This window comes from Pogona vitticeps, chromosome 4, assembly GCF_051106095.1.
Source record: "Pogona vitticeps strain Pit_001003342236 chromosome 4, PviZW2.1, whole genome shotgun sequence".
NCBI classification, from domain to species: domain Eukaryota; kingdom Metazoa; phylum Chordata; class Lepidosauria; order Squamata; family Agamidae; genus Pogona; species Pogona vitticeps.
Window position 1 is genome coordinate 41,295,954 of NC_135786.1, and position 15,050 is coordinate 41,311,003.

The 15,050-nt window shown below is 41.5% G+C and overlaps 1 long non-coding RNA gene across 6 annotated transcripts in view; it reads right to left on the minus strand.

Annotated features, from left to right (window-relative positions):
* LOC110072379 (uncharacterized) overlaps positions 1-15,050 on the minus strand; it is a 59,519-nt gene that overhangs the window by 25,794 nt on the left and 18,675 nt on the right. For all 6 annotated transcript variants that reach the window (XR_012086250.2, XR_012086249.2, XR_013545125.1 and 3 more), the window contains 3 exons: positions 12,778-12,859; positions 12,418-12,588; positions 1-5,399 (listed from right to left, as the gene is read on the minus strand). The exon at positions 1-5,399 is cut by the window's left edge and continues 25,794 nt beyond it. This is a non-coding gene — a long non-coding RNA (uncharacterized LOC110072379). The remainder of the gene's footprint in view (positions 5,400-12,417; positions 12,589-12,777; positions 12,860-15,050) is intronic.

A 15,050-nucleotide genomic window follows, 5' to 3' on the forward strand; every position in this document is an offset into this window, starting at 1 on the left:
TTCCCTTCCAATTGTGAGAAGTACAGTATTATAAATTACAGTGTTTCTAAATTTGCATCTGCACATTGATATCACAGTGGCTTAGGCACCTGATTGCAGTGCCAGAGGTTGGGGCTGTGATTCCCCGCTTGGCCTCCTTGACAGTAGCTGGACTCGATCCATAGGGGCCCTTCCAGCTCTGCAGTTCTGATACCTGGATATGTACAAACACAGTTTTAGAAGCAGAAAGACTTTTAGAACTAACTAGAAGAATGTAACCTGTATTAGTTTAAGGTTTTTCTTGTCTCTGGCCATCGGTTTTGCCTCTGTCACCTCCTTGGCCTGTGGAGGGGAATTTTTCTTTGGAGCATTTGTGCTCAGTGGTGCGCTGGGCTGAGGAGGTGACAAAGAGGGGGGAAGAGGATAATCTCTCATATGTAGGATGCTTTGCAACAGGAGCAGCCCACTCAGAAAGATATAAGGGAGCCCCTTGAGTTCATAAATTCCAAAACCCACATGATTTCTGGGGTTTTGAAGCCTCCTCGCCAGTGCCCCTTCCCCAAGAGTATTATAAAGTCTTCATAGCAGCACTGATGGAGAGTAAAGGAACAGAGGAGATCAGGCATAAGGAGGCGGGGACCAGTAAGCCGATTCTGTCTGAAACTTTAGAATATATCTCACCTCCTGCTTCATCCCACCAGCTCCACTGCCGGATGATGGGAATCCAGCAGTCCCTGTGGCGCAACTGCCCGTGGCCCCTGTGGTGCAAATGCCATCAGCATGTGGCACAAGTACCAGCCTCTTCTGTAGTGGAACTGCCAGCTGTTTCTGTGGCACAACCACTAGAAATCCCTATGGTGCAGCCACTAGTAGCTCCTGTGGCAGTCCCACAAGATCAAATTGTAGTACTGTAAGCCCGCAGTCCCCATGGCCCTCAATTCAATGGACGGGGGTGGCACCATTAAAACCCTATTAAGGTATTTTACATATGATCAAATAAAGCTTTCTTAATGTGTGATATGTACAACTGGCTAAAAGCTAAATTGTATGGATCAGACATTACTTGAAAACCAACTTTGATTAAAAGGATTACCTTTCCAATATGGAGTGTGACTCTAGAGATAGGGCTACCCCACAGTAGCAGTGCTGAGAAATCAAGAATCATCCTCCATTTGGGTTCAACATTAATATTGTGGAAAATTTTGCTTCTGGACCCAAACACACTCTACAAAAGCTCTCTACACTCCAGAAAATTTAGCAGAATTTCAGGATATGCTAGGATACAGGTTTCTTTTGGATGTCATGGTGCTCCACTGGCATGTACTTCTGTTCCAATATAGCAACAGAAATGATTAGTTGCATAATTTCTGCAACTGGATGAGCCTTGTATACTAATCCATACATGTCTTCCATATCTGTCTCAGCTTATACCAGTGAGGGCTACAAGCTTGGATGGTGTTAGGTGCAATCATGGAGATGCATTCATGGAGAATAAGTCCATCGCTTAATGGTTTATACTCACACTGGCTATGTGAACAACCACCAGCTTTGAGAGCCAACATGCCTCTGTAAAAACAGTTGCCTGATAAGTTTTTGACCTCCTAAACTTGTGATTTTTCCAAAGCTTCTGACCAGCCATTGTGGAAAACAGGATGTTGGACTAAACAGATTTTTGGTCTGGACTGCAGCTTGGAAAATTAATTTTTAAGAGTACAACTCCTAAAACATTCTTTCAGATTCTAAGAGCCATAGTCCAAAAAAGTAACTTTTCCCAAGCTCTGATATGACCCAGACAGGCTCTTATATATTCTGCGTATAGAAAGAGATGCTATTTCAGCTGAATAGCAGCACTGTGTTCTTCTCCTGTGCCCCACCAATACCCCCTTGCCAATACCTCGGTTGGAGTTTGCCACAAAAGACCTTGTGAAAGGAGACCATCATCTTCTAACTAATGTATCCTTGCAGCTATTTCCAGCTTACACAAAAGGTAAATGGTCTTGGTAAGAAAGGATTCAAGAAATGCTTTTCTCGGGAAAATAATGCATTTATTCCAGCAGAGGAGCCTATAGCAACAAGACCAATGCAGATTCTGCGCAGCATAAACAGAAGGTTAATTATTTTTATGCCTCTCCTTGCCTCACTCCTCCTTTTACCTCGGGGAAAGGAAGGCATGAAAAGCATTGCACACATGCTATCCATTATGTGGGATACATTGGGAAGGAACATTCATCTGCATCCAAGCAGTTCTAATGCCAAAAGAATTTGTGATGCAATCATTTTGTAGAAATATTGTGAGAGTCATCATAATTTGTATTTGAGAGCTTGTGTCCCAGGGCTCAATAGCATATGTTCACATAGACAATTATTCTAATCTCAGTTTGCTAATGCTTTCTAAAAACCAGTGGATTACCATTAAATCACCAGAGACTTCTAAAAACAACAACAAACCTCCCACAACCCTATAATGTAGTCTCCACTGAATTTTGTTCAACTGAGTCTCTTAAATCAAATAGGTAGGGAAAGGGTGGCCAGGGATCCTTGTGCCTTGTGCATGGGCTATAGATATACAGTACAGTATTGGCAGAATTCACTGTTAAGTAGATTGACAGAAATGTTAGAAGGGAGGCACGGGAAAAACACACTGTATACTGCACTGTGACCAATACCCTGAAAGGAGGGAAAGCATGAAGCCATTGCACTGATTCTGTGCAGCATTAATCAGCACAGCAACAGCTGGAGGGAAGTATATACAGCTTCTATCTTCTTGACAAATCCCTGTGGAGCAGCTCATGTCTCCCGTAGCAACTGACTGAGGTCCTCCCTGGAAAGGCCTGTTTCTCACACTAATATTGTTCTGAAAAACGAGTTAACTAATAAGCAAATGCTTATTGGGTAAATGGAGCTCAGGCTTCTGGAGTCCACTTTCTTTCTTATTAGAATGACAAGATCCAGTAAGCACAGCTTGCTTGGTGCTGAAGTCACAGCATTTGTTTTGAGTCTCAGTGCTAAATGAAGGTCACAGTCCTTCTCTACAAAAACCCAGTCCTGGCTGCTCCTGCCTCCCTCTCTCCCTTCCAGACACATACTTTCATTTCAGCAATACAATTTAGGATGTAAGGAAATCATTTTGTTCTTGCTATTGTTAAAGAACTGGGAAGCAGAAGCATTTGCCTATCTACTGTGTATCACTATGGGCCAGTCACAAGGAATACTTCCCAGTGTCTAGTTTTACCTGATTTGCTACAGATATATTCAGTGATTCCAGTATACCGCTTGTCCCTATAGAAGGTCACTGAGCCACTGCATGACACTCACAAGAAACACCAACAATATTGGTTAACACATTTCCTTTTCCCCTGTACCTTGAAGATTTGTGATTTTATTGATCAAAATAATACCATTCCTGGTGGCCATTCTTCTTGTGATAAATCCCTCCATTCCTGGCTAGGCTGGTCATCATATGACAGATACACAGCTTGCCTGTCTGGAACTGTACTTGAAGCTTCACCCACTTATATTCCACTGGCATAGCCTTTTGAGAACCCAGGGACACTTCTACATCTGCTTTGGTACTTGTCTGCTGAGTTTGTGTTTAATTGATTGAGCATCAATGGCTATCAGGGATGTGTTGGCACTGTGGGCTAAACCGCAGAAGCCTGTGCTGCAGGGTCAGAAGACTAGCAGTTGTAAGATCGAATCCACACGACGGAGTGAGCGCCCGTCACTTTGTCCCAGTTCCTCGCCAACCTAGCAGTTCAAAAGCATGCAAATGTGAGTAGAGAAATAGGTACCACCTCGGTGGAATGGTAAAATAGCATTCCCTAGTCATGCCGGCCATGTGGCAATGGAAACTGTCTTTGGACAAGCGCTGTCTCTACAACTTGAAAACAGGATGAGCACCCCTTAGAGTCGGACACAACTGGACTAAGAATGTCAAGGGGAACCTCTAAATGGCAATCAAGCACTAACGTCTTTCTTTTTGTTTGTTAAGAGCTAAAAGATTATTTCTCAGCTGGCAAAGTTGGCTTGAAGATGCTATGTAACAGATCTATTACATTCACCAGTCCAAGGTGGATTAAAAGCTACACACTCCCTGATCTGTAATGTTTTTCTGCCATCATCTAGCTTAGATCCTCCTTCACTAGTGAGTTGTAAGAAGCCCACATCCTTTAGAGATGTTAGCCTAGGATTTGGGACATAGCCAGCTGATTCCTAAATTGCTGCTTAAAGAAAGATTCAACTTGTCTTCCCATTTTTGCTAAAAAAATTTGTGTCATACAGCCTAAACTGCTGGGGTTGTGATAACCATCCATTAAGGTGTTCCAAATTAATCAATTGATTTCCAAGGTCCAAATTGGAGATCATTTAAAAAAGAAGAAGAAAGGAAGGAAGGAAATAAAAAAAATAAAAAATGAAGAAAGAAACAAACTAAAATAAACACAAAAAGATCTTTTGTCTAACCTAAACATGCACAATACATATGCCTACTTGAATGCCAGATTGCATAGGTTCCCAGAAAAGGCCAATGCTAATACAAGGCACTAGGGCAGGGTATTTAGGCTTGAGTATTTACATGTTAGCAATCATTGTGGTTATCACAGATAAGCAGAAGGGTGAAGTATAAATCTTGAGTCAGAAAAGTATTGTAGCCTCATCCTGTGGATTCACAGATTATGCACAACATGCAGCAGGGAGAAACAGAGTTCTAGATTCAAAGCTTTTAAAGAGACAAGCAAATCAGCACAAAATCAGCACAAAAACTTGGTTATCAAAACTTAATCGCTGGTATCTACTTGCTAACAATTGCACATACCTATATGGAAACAATTTTAGACTATAACCAGTGAAGGCAACAAATGTCAAGTTTTTATAGGTGGCCATCAAGACAGAGAGCATTCTGTTTACTTCAGAGAGGAGAAGAACTGATAGCTGTAAAGACTAGTGGCAAATAATAATAATAAAATTAAAATACCTTTTATTGAATTCACAAAGCAAATTGTGTGAGTTTACAATTGCTGTGCTATAGATTTTAATTGGGGGCTGGTCTGATTTCTGCTCCAGTATCACAGAAAACGAGGTGAGATATAACAGCTTAAAATCCCTGACTTTTTAAAAAAGACTCTTGCTAGAATACATGCAGAATTGTTGTCCATGGGAGTAAGAGAACAAGACAATATTCCAAACCTTGTTAAGCATTCCTGCAGGTCATTTATCAATGTCACACGGAGGAAAAGAACATCCCTGCAGCTGCTCAGTCACTGATGCCGGCAGCAGAATCCTATATATGCAGCAATAAGACCTTGGCTCAAAAATGCCCGGAGCTGTTAAATATCCTGTTTCTATTCTGCAGTGGAAGTAGCTTGAAAAAAATTCAGCCACAGAATCTTTACTGGGCTTCAGTGTAGTTTGACCTCTTGAAGCTGTTAGAGAAGAGAGAGAGGCTTAATGGAGAAGTGTCTTTTGGCAAACAAAGTATATAACAACATGCTTTGTGGTTTAGGGGTGAAATAAGCCTTAAAGCTAGAGATCTAGAGACTATTATTATAAACAGCTGGTGACAGTGATCTCATGAAATCACACAGGAGAGTAGAGTGACAATAAGAATTCTTCTGGGACTGAGAAATACTCCTATAAATGTTGCTACATTGAGTTCAGGTCTCACAGGGATTTTCTAAAAAATGAATGTGCATTATTTTGTGCATTGCTTAGGCATATTATTTAATTGAAATAATAATTATGAATATTTACATCTCAAAAGGACAACATTTTTTGTCTCTTTCTAATCAAGTTTAAGGTCATGCTGAAAAACTGTTATACAGTAGCCCTTGATCCCTTACTCAAGTCCAAAGCACTCCAAATGATTACTTTGGCATTGTCTGCGATTATCAAATGTGCTGATCTACTACAGGGCCAGACACCTTTTGATTGAGTCGTCTTTAGTGAGGCACAGAAGACTTCTTCCTCTGCCTGCCTTTGGGACAAAGCTCCCCACCCTCGATTTTTTGTACTGTACATATCCAGCCAGTCAGTCTTTTCCTCTTTTCTGTAGAAGCATTCGGGTGAGCCATGGACCTAAAGGGACTGGAGTGCTGGTTCTGTGGTGTGAAAATGAGACTCTGCAAACATGAGAGAGAAAGAGAGAGATGTGGATGACAATGCTTGAAATGAGGTCTGTGTTGTTAGATTGGCAGGGGAAAGGTTAAAATCCTTTAGGTTATGACAGCTTTGTGCAGTATTATTATTCAGTGCATCAGCTTTTTTAAAAATGGGAGGGAAATGTAGGCAGGAGAAATGATGCCACAAAGTTGATCACAGCAGCGGTGCTAGAAGTGCCAATAACTAACCTTTTCCCTAAAGCTTATTTTTAAAAAGACAATTGAAGCCTCATACCTACAGTATTCTTTCTGTGATTCTCCCTTAAGTAGGAGAAGGAGCACAGCTGGGAGGGGGCATTTTGATTGTTAGCTAAACTTTGGCCAGCCCTCTCCAATGTGGCTGCTGCAACTCTCGGCTTTGCTGTTCTCCCAGCCCCATTCCCCTGATCATCAATGTGCATACACACAAATATTCCATAAGGGTGTAATTTAAGCATTTGCAATGCTAAATAATACCTTTAAATGCTGCAGTGGAAAATTTAAAATATCCAACTTTCATGTCTGGCCACTTTGGATCAAGAGATTTTGATTCCACCCCGCACCTCCCCACTCAGATTACAAGGATGGTTGTTCTTAATAAAGTGCCGTCTCAGATCACCTCATAAGTGAATCCAGGCACTAAATCTTCATACAGATATCCTTTGCCTCCTTAGCATGGATGACTGTACCTTGCATATCCATACTGGTAGCTGGTTGGGCAGTGTGTGCAAATTTAGCTGGTGATCAATTGGGAGGTGGTGGATCTTCATCTCAATGTTCAAAACATTATCCTGTTCTTACACTACTTTTGACTGCCACCAGAAAATCTCCCAAGAATGGGATAACCCAAACAGGCACACCGATGCAGGAATACATGTTTGCACATACATCATTGAGTTTGATCTACTGTTAAAACTCCCCCACCCCCACCCCAATAACTGACACCAGGCAACTTTGGATCACAATTGTACCCATTTTCTTTTGTTGTGTTTTGGGCATTAAATTAGAAATCTTTTAAAGAAAAAAAAAGTAAAAATAAACATGTTCCAAGACAGAAAAGCACAGAATTATATATGCTGAGTTACAGCATATAATATCTTCATATGTTTGTGTTGTTTAAACGATTCCCCTTCTTGCAGTGAACGGAAGAAAAAGATAGGCAGAAGAGATCTCCACAAAAGGCTCCACCTTCTCTGGCTGCTCACAACTTTTCAAGTCTGGTCTTGGTCATGCCTCATCAAGCCTTGCCTTGGCAGATCAAAGTGCTAGGAACTAGTGTACTAATTGCAGCTGAAAGCTAAGAATGTTCCTGGAAGGCCTAGTACCAAGTACTGTAGTGCTGTGGGAGAGATGCGGAACATAACACAACACCCAACATAAAGATCTCAAGGGGAGTTACATTAAGGAAGAATTTGGAAGGGAAACCTGTAAACACTGTCTTAGTACTTCAGTCAACCTCCCTGCAGGAAGGTGCAGTCCCCCAGTGGGTATGGGGTGAACTATAAAGTCCTCCTTCTCCCAAAGTTCCTCAGTCCTTTTATGCACATCTCACAGGGGCCATATCCAATGAATTAACTTAATAAGCCCTGGTCCCATTTGGGAATCAAAGGTGTCAAAGCCACCACACACAATAAAACCAAGCTACCTTCCTTTCCTTCTTCCTTCCTCTAGCCTTCTTTCTCCTGTCGTTCACCCTGGGATTTGTCTCTCCAAAGGCAGAGCTGGGAAAGCTTAGCAAATCCCTGAGTCTTTGGCCGGCATTCCGAGATCTGACAATTCCGTGTGAACCCCAAACGTGAGCAAGTACTTTTTTTCACCGGCAGAGCGGGACAGATCATTGATTCAAAAAGTCTGTTTGTTGTTGGTAACTTGACAAATGCTATGTTCATCATTTTAAAATACAACTACATTGTGGGGGAGAAATAGTGGTGCGCTATGATCACAGGCAGAATGGTTTTTAAACTAATGACTTAGTGGCCCAACAATTGACAGGGAATTTATCAATAACAAGCTACAGAGTTTCATTTTATTTGGAGAACAAAAACTATCACCTTTTCTTACCTGGACCACATGAGAATACTAATCCTTATATACAGGCACGCAGAACCTGTCTGTTAGTACTGAATTTGGCTCTTCCAGAGTGCCTAACTAATGATACACATTTCTGATTTTGGGATGAGAGCAGTTAAATTAAGTAATCTAAAAAGAGAGTGGATACTGCCATATACAGATGGGAAGGGTCAAATACCCCCACCCTCTCTGCTTTTTACTTTAGGACATATATTTAAGACATGTTTTGAGCTGTTTGGTAAGTGGGTGAGGAGAGAAGTGAAATCCTCTTGCTTTTAGTTCACAATAAAGTGGCATCTAACAGAAGACTCCAGAAGACAGCTGCAAGTAAATAAAGCCAAATAGTTTTACTTACAGCACTAAAGTATTTAAAACATACATGTACTGTAATTAGAAAAAAAATAGATCAACATGGAAGGATAGCTTCCATATAAACAGTGGGATTCATATGAGTAAAAATGGGTGCATGCGTTAATTATAACGGATAAAAACTTTCAAGCTGAGGGGGCCCTGGTCAAAATAGCCTCTAACAGGGTTTGTTTGTTTGTTTGTTTATTTATTTGATTTCTATGCTGCCTTTCAGAGAGGGTGTTTGGGAGCAATTGTATTCACAGCCCAGGCCACCTTGGTATGCCACCTGGTAACCTTAGCTTTGACAGCATGGCTAGCCACATCCACCAGATACCCTCCCAAGGCCTCCCTGAATCTATTTGGGTCGAAAAGCCTCCAAGGGTGGACCATTTTAACAGATCTGATCTTCCTGTGGGGAGGGCTCATAGGCGACAGAATGAATTTAAGCAGAAAGTCCTCTGTCTAGAAGAGCGGGAGGAGGCTGATATTCTCCGCCCTCAGACCATTCTCCATCTGTGCCACTGAGAACATCAGGTGTGGCTGTCAATGCATCTTCTGAACCAATGTCTTCTCTTCGTTCAGATGACACAGGTTCTAGGGAGGTCACTATTTAGGAAGCTATCTGTTTCTGAAGGAACTAGAAAAGATCATAAAGTATAAGGATATATAACTGGAGAGCAAGACCAAGATCATCCTCAATCTTGTATTTCTGATCACTATGTATGGGTGTGAAAACTGGACAGTAAAAAGAGATGATAGGAAAAAAAAACCTGGCTCATTTGAAATGTGCTGGAGGAGAGTTTTGTGGATGCCCTGGACTGCCAGAAAGACAAACAAGTGGGTCTAGAGCAAATCTAGCCTGAACTATCTCGCGGAGAAAGGCAGGGTAAAGGATAAAAATATTTTCAATCGATCGATCAATCAATCAATCAATCAATCAATCAATCAATACCTGGAGGCAAAAATATAAAAGCTGAGGCTGTCCTACTTTGGGGACATCATGAAAAGACAGGATTCTCTGGAAAATATTATGCTAGGAAAGATGTAAGGCAGCAGGAAAAGAGGAAGACCAAATGTAAGATGCACAGACTCCCTAAAGGAAGCCAAAGGCCTGAGTTTGAGCTGAGCAGGGCAGTTGAGGACAGAACATTTTGGAGATCGCACATTCATAGGGTTGCCATAAATTGGAGTTGACTTGTGAGCACAATAACAACAATTCTGTTTCTTTTATTAAAAAATTCTCGTATTTAGAGGCACAGTCTGCACATATCACTAGGGCTGGCAAATGATCCGAGATGGCATAAAAACCCTGAGTCAAGCTGTTCTATGCTGAAAAGTAACTATACTGCATGACAGTATAAAGACACACTACCTGGATCATCCCTGAGGAGAAAACAATGATAATACAAATCAGGCTTGCAACTCTGCCAGCCATATGAGCAAAATAAGACTCAGAGAGCCATAAGAAAACAAACACAATTATTCTACACTATTCTGAACAGAATTGTGCTAACCTGATTTTGAAAGCTCATCAGGATTGGTCCTGGTTAGCACCTGGATGAAAAACCACCAGAAAATCCTAGAGCTCTCTAGGTAGGACAAGGAAGGAATCTTGCCTGAAGCCCTGAAGTGCTGCCGCCAATCGGTGGTGGCAATATTGAAGCCAGAAACAGAGAGTGGAGATAGCCTATGATAGGAAGAGTAAAAATCCTAACTGCTGAAAGTGTCTGAGTGTTAACAGCACTTCCCCCCCCCCCAGCTCTTGGAATATGCATATTAGTTTGCTTTTTCCCCTCTAGACTTAAGCAGGGGATTCCTTTGAGACTCCAGTAGCACCTTTAAGACAAGAAAGTTTTATTTGGCATACACTTTCATAGAGGGCAACCCACTTTGAAGTCTGATTTCACAAACTGAAAAACTACTCAATCACCCCTCTGCAACATTCACGTGACTTCAGCTCTAATTAAGGGTCGTCTCTAATGCCTGTTTCTCTCCTGAGCTATATGGGCCAATGCCCTGGCTCCGTATGAGACAGCTTTCCATGCTTACTTGAAGATGCATGTTGTTGTTGTTAAGCCGCATTTCTCCCAACAAGGGACGCAAGGTTGCTCCTTCCCCTGTCCTTTTTTCAATTCACAAAGTGCCACATACCAAAGTTACACAAGCACATTCAGTTTTGTCCTCCTAACTATGAAACTTTTAACCGATGCATAGTTCAAGCTCAAGTCACAGGAACCAGACAGCTGTGCCTCATGTTCCGAAAGCTCTGTGTAAATAGAGCCATTATATAATGTTAACTTTTCAGTTTTTCTGCGCAGAGTCAGGAGTCTCTTACTAGGTTATATACTTCTTTTTGATCTTTCGGATAAGTGTGTTGTTTAACTCTCATGGATTATTAATGTGTGAGAGCTCCTTCACACAACTAAACCATCATATATAACTGTACCTAGCAGATCACATAAATGTGGGAGCTGACATGCGTTACCTTGTTTCATACATTAGAAAGTACTTCTGTGGAAAGAGTAAAATCAAAATTCTCACTTCATAAAATCACCACTTTAGGTAACCTGCTGTTCTCCAGCACCCTGGGAGATGCACCTACTGGGACTATGACAGACATGTTTCTAGTAGCTGTAACAAATTCTAGTATAAAATTGCTCTGTTGCTAAAAGGTGGAAGTCTTGAATTGCATTTAAAAAACAAAAGGAGCGAGTGTAGTCTCAATAGGAAAGAAGCAACAGAACTCCAATCCTGAAGCATTGTTACCTGTGCCAATCATGGTGTTAAATTTACATATTTACTCATAAGTTATACATCACCTTCCTCCCCATAGGGGACCCAAGATGTCTTAAAACAATTAAAATTGTACATAAATAACACATTTAAAATATTGTACAAAACTATACTTTAAAAACTCAAACATTAATCAATATTAAAAATAATTCTAAAAACATTTTAAAACATTTAAAAATATCCAAAATTCATAAATAGAATGTTCCCTAGACCCCCACCTATTGCCTAAAAGCCTGCCTGAAAAGGAAGGTATTTTTATCTGATGACAGAAAGATAAGAGGGAAGGGGCCAACCTGGCTTCTTGCAGCAGTGCATTTCAAAGCATGGGAGCAACCACTAAGAAGGCCCTCTCTGATGTGGTCAACCAATGCCTCTTCTGTAGCCACCAGACCCCTGGAGCTCCCACAGGTTCTCCATCACAAAATTAGGGTGGCAGACCAAAAGTCTCAACATCAGAAGCCTCCAAGGGAGGCAAGTCTCCTATTAACTGTTCTCCCTCTCCACTCCCAGTCTTGTTTTGGCAAGAATTACAATTGCCCGCCCAGCCCGGAATAACGAAACAGACACAGAGGTATGGGAGAACTAGGGACACAACTTTATTAACTTATTTATAGCCAAACTTCCCCTTTACAAGGGGGCCTAATGTAGTGCCTGAAACTGGTCTGTAGCTGGAGTCAGCCTTGACCCTCCAGCCCAGACCACCAATCAAGTTCCTATAACGAAAGCTCACTGTCTTACTGTACAGCACGTTTCCGTGAATCACCCTAAGTTTACTGGGTCTCCAAATCCAAGCTGCTCCACATTCCCTGGGGTCCCCAGCTTCCCATCCTCTCAACCAAACCATTGCTGGTGCCCTTCTGAGAGGAGGGGTGCTTAGCACCCTGTAGGTGCCCTCCTAGGAACTGATCTATCCTTCTCCTTTGGCACTCCCCGCTGTTGTGACCTATTTAATGGGACAATTTTAAAGCACAGCCTCAAACCACCCTCGCAGGTAAGAATGAGATGTGCGAAAAAAACACTGGCACTCCTGGCCAATTGAAGTGCCAGCCAAAAATTCCCATCTGGCCCCAAAGCAACCAGCCAACCTTACCTTAAAGGGTGGGAGGGTGGGCGAGGGATGGGCAGCCTCCTTAAAGGCTTTGTTGATTCCCAGGCCTTTGTATAATGTGATGTAGCCCACCTGGCTGTGTCCGTCTCTTCTATTCAGGTGGGCAAAGGAGCCCCGCCCCGGCAGCTCTGCACCTCGCAGAGAGGCACTTATCTGAAAACCAGAAGGGCCCTTCTGCTCAGTTACCATGTAGATATAATGATGAGTATTATGTGTGGTGATCAATGGGTTGTGGAATGTGGGCCCTCAAAACCTTTTGCAATTGCCCATCTGCTCTAAACCATGAGAGTATCAACTTTAAAGCAAACTCCAAAAAAAGGGGGGAAGTCAACATGGTAGTACCTGCTTGCAGGCGACATCAGCCCACATTTTCATAAGCTGGAGTCTTTTCTTTTGGAGAACTAGCTGGAAGATCCATGTCCTTCTGCAGCAAAGAGAAATACAAGAATCTTTACTTTCATTTCAACTGATCTTTCAGAGCTCAACAGAAAATACCTAAGCAATGTAATAAAAGCTATATTCTTCTTCTATGAATCTCAAATGAAACTCAGATCTCTGCTTAAAAAAAGGAGAGTACACAAACATTTCCATGCTCAACTGTAATAAAGCACACAGCCTCTATGAGATCAGGCAGTACCTTCCTAGCTAGATCTTTGGAAATATCAGACAGTAGCTTGCATTCCCCCTTTGGAAGATAAAGTGAACTCTCTTTTGCTAACAAAAAAAATTAAATAAAAGGTTTTCAGGTAACTGGCTATTGTAGCTGGCTGTGAAGACAGACAAGACAGGGATTCACAAACAGAGTTCTGCAGGGGAGCTTCTTGAGAAGGATTCAGATGACAGTGCCCAGTGCTGTATTATGTAATCTCTTACAGTGCAGTTCTATACAGTTCTACTCAGAAGTAAGCTCAACAGAGTTCAGTGGGACTTATTCCCAGGTAATGCATTCAGGATTGCTGTGAGAATGCCTGTTAAGAGATGTATACACCTCCTCTAAAATTTCTGGAATCTGAGTGAGATAGACCATTGTTCTATTTTAGTAAAGCAAATGTTGTAATCATTACAACAGAGAACACCATTCATACACTGTCAGGGGTACCAGAGATGGAAGATAAGGCAACCTTCAGAGAATTCCTTCCTGAAATACTGTTTGCTTATCACAATTTTTACAGGGAAATAAAAGCCCAATTCTCTCTGGTAGTTATTCTGAAAAGGAACACATTAAGAGGGAGGAGGGAAAGAAAAAGAAAAGCACATTATTTGCCTTAAAGCTTCAGAAGCAGAAGCAGAGGCTCTTAGATGTTTGTGTGTGGGTGTGTTTATCTGTCTATATATACAGTATATGAAATAATATATATACTGTATATATATAATAAAACTTGTGCTCTGTTTTCTTTCTCTTTTCAAAGCACATTTATTACTGTTAGTATTGTTGTTTGGTCATGGTAGAGTGGTTACAGTACAAAACATTTTTTAAGTGAGTTACCAAGAAAGATGACAAAAGAGAATGCAAGACTTCAATAATATTTTCACATGGAAATTTAAATTGATCATATTGATACTCATATTAATAATTCCTGTTGATAACTTATAGGTTACATTCAGAAAAAGAATACTATAATTTAAATAGTAGCACAACGCACTGATTTCCAAACTAGGAGTAGGAACATGACCCTCTAGGGGCACATGAAGAATTCCAAGTGTAAAGTCAGAAGCTATAAGGTTTCAAGGAAAGAAAAATCTTTTATCAGCTTAAACAACGTTTTTATAGTTATCCTTACCAGAATTTAGGATTTCTGAAAAGAAAAGGTGCTAATTTCAAAACCTAAAGCATTTGTATTTTGTGGCTGTTTTTACAGTATTTTAAACAGAGGATTGTCCTTTGACAGCCTGCACAATAGAGAACGGTTCACTGTAATGTAGCATATGTGGCTACACTACATTCAGGCCATGTCTCCAGCTGACGAAAAGGCTTCTCATATAGAGTTCATCCCTTTGAAGATATGCTGCTGGCTGGATTACTATCAGAGCACCAGTAGGCTCTCAGCAGGTTTCCCCATCGACAACTACTTATCTGGTTGCTGCTGTTCCTGCAGTAATCCAAGCATCTAGCAGTTCTGAATACATTTTTAATATTGCTGGCCTTTTTTTCCCCAACGACTAGGAAAGTTATGATCTCTCTCCCACTCAGGCAGATAGAAGCTAAGACCAAGAGAAAATGAAACATTCATGGCAATGTTAAGGCAAGAGTGAGGGGAATTAAAAGGGGTTGTGGGGCTGGCTTCTCTCTTCCATAGCTCTTTGTCAGCTGGATGACATCAAGGGGCTTGGCCCTTTCTCCTCCCTCTACCTTCTGTGGTGAAGCATGATAGGAGAAAATTATTCTCAGGTGGTGGGTGCTTCAGGAACTCCAGGAAGTTACAGTGGTGAGGCAGCTGAGTTTTCTCTTCCCTTGCACTTTGCTGCAGCTTCTGACTGAGAGTAGGAAATATAATCCTCACAGTTAGCTTCAATTTCTGTGAGGTATTCTTCCTGTCACCATTTACTGGGAGTGAAGGGACCTGGCGCCTCCAGAAGGGCAGATTCCTTCCCTCAGTGGGCAGGATTAGGCCAAT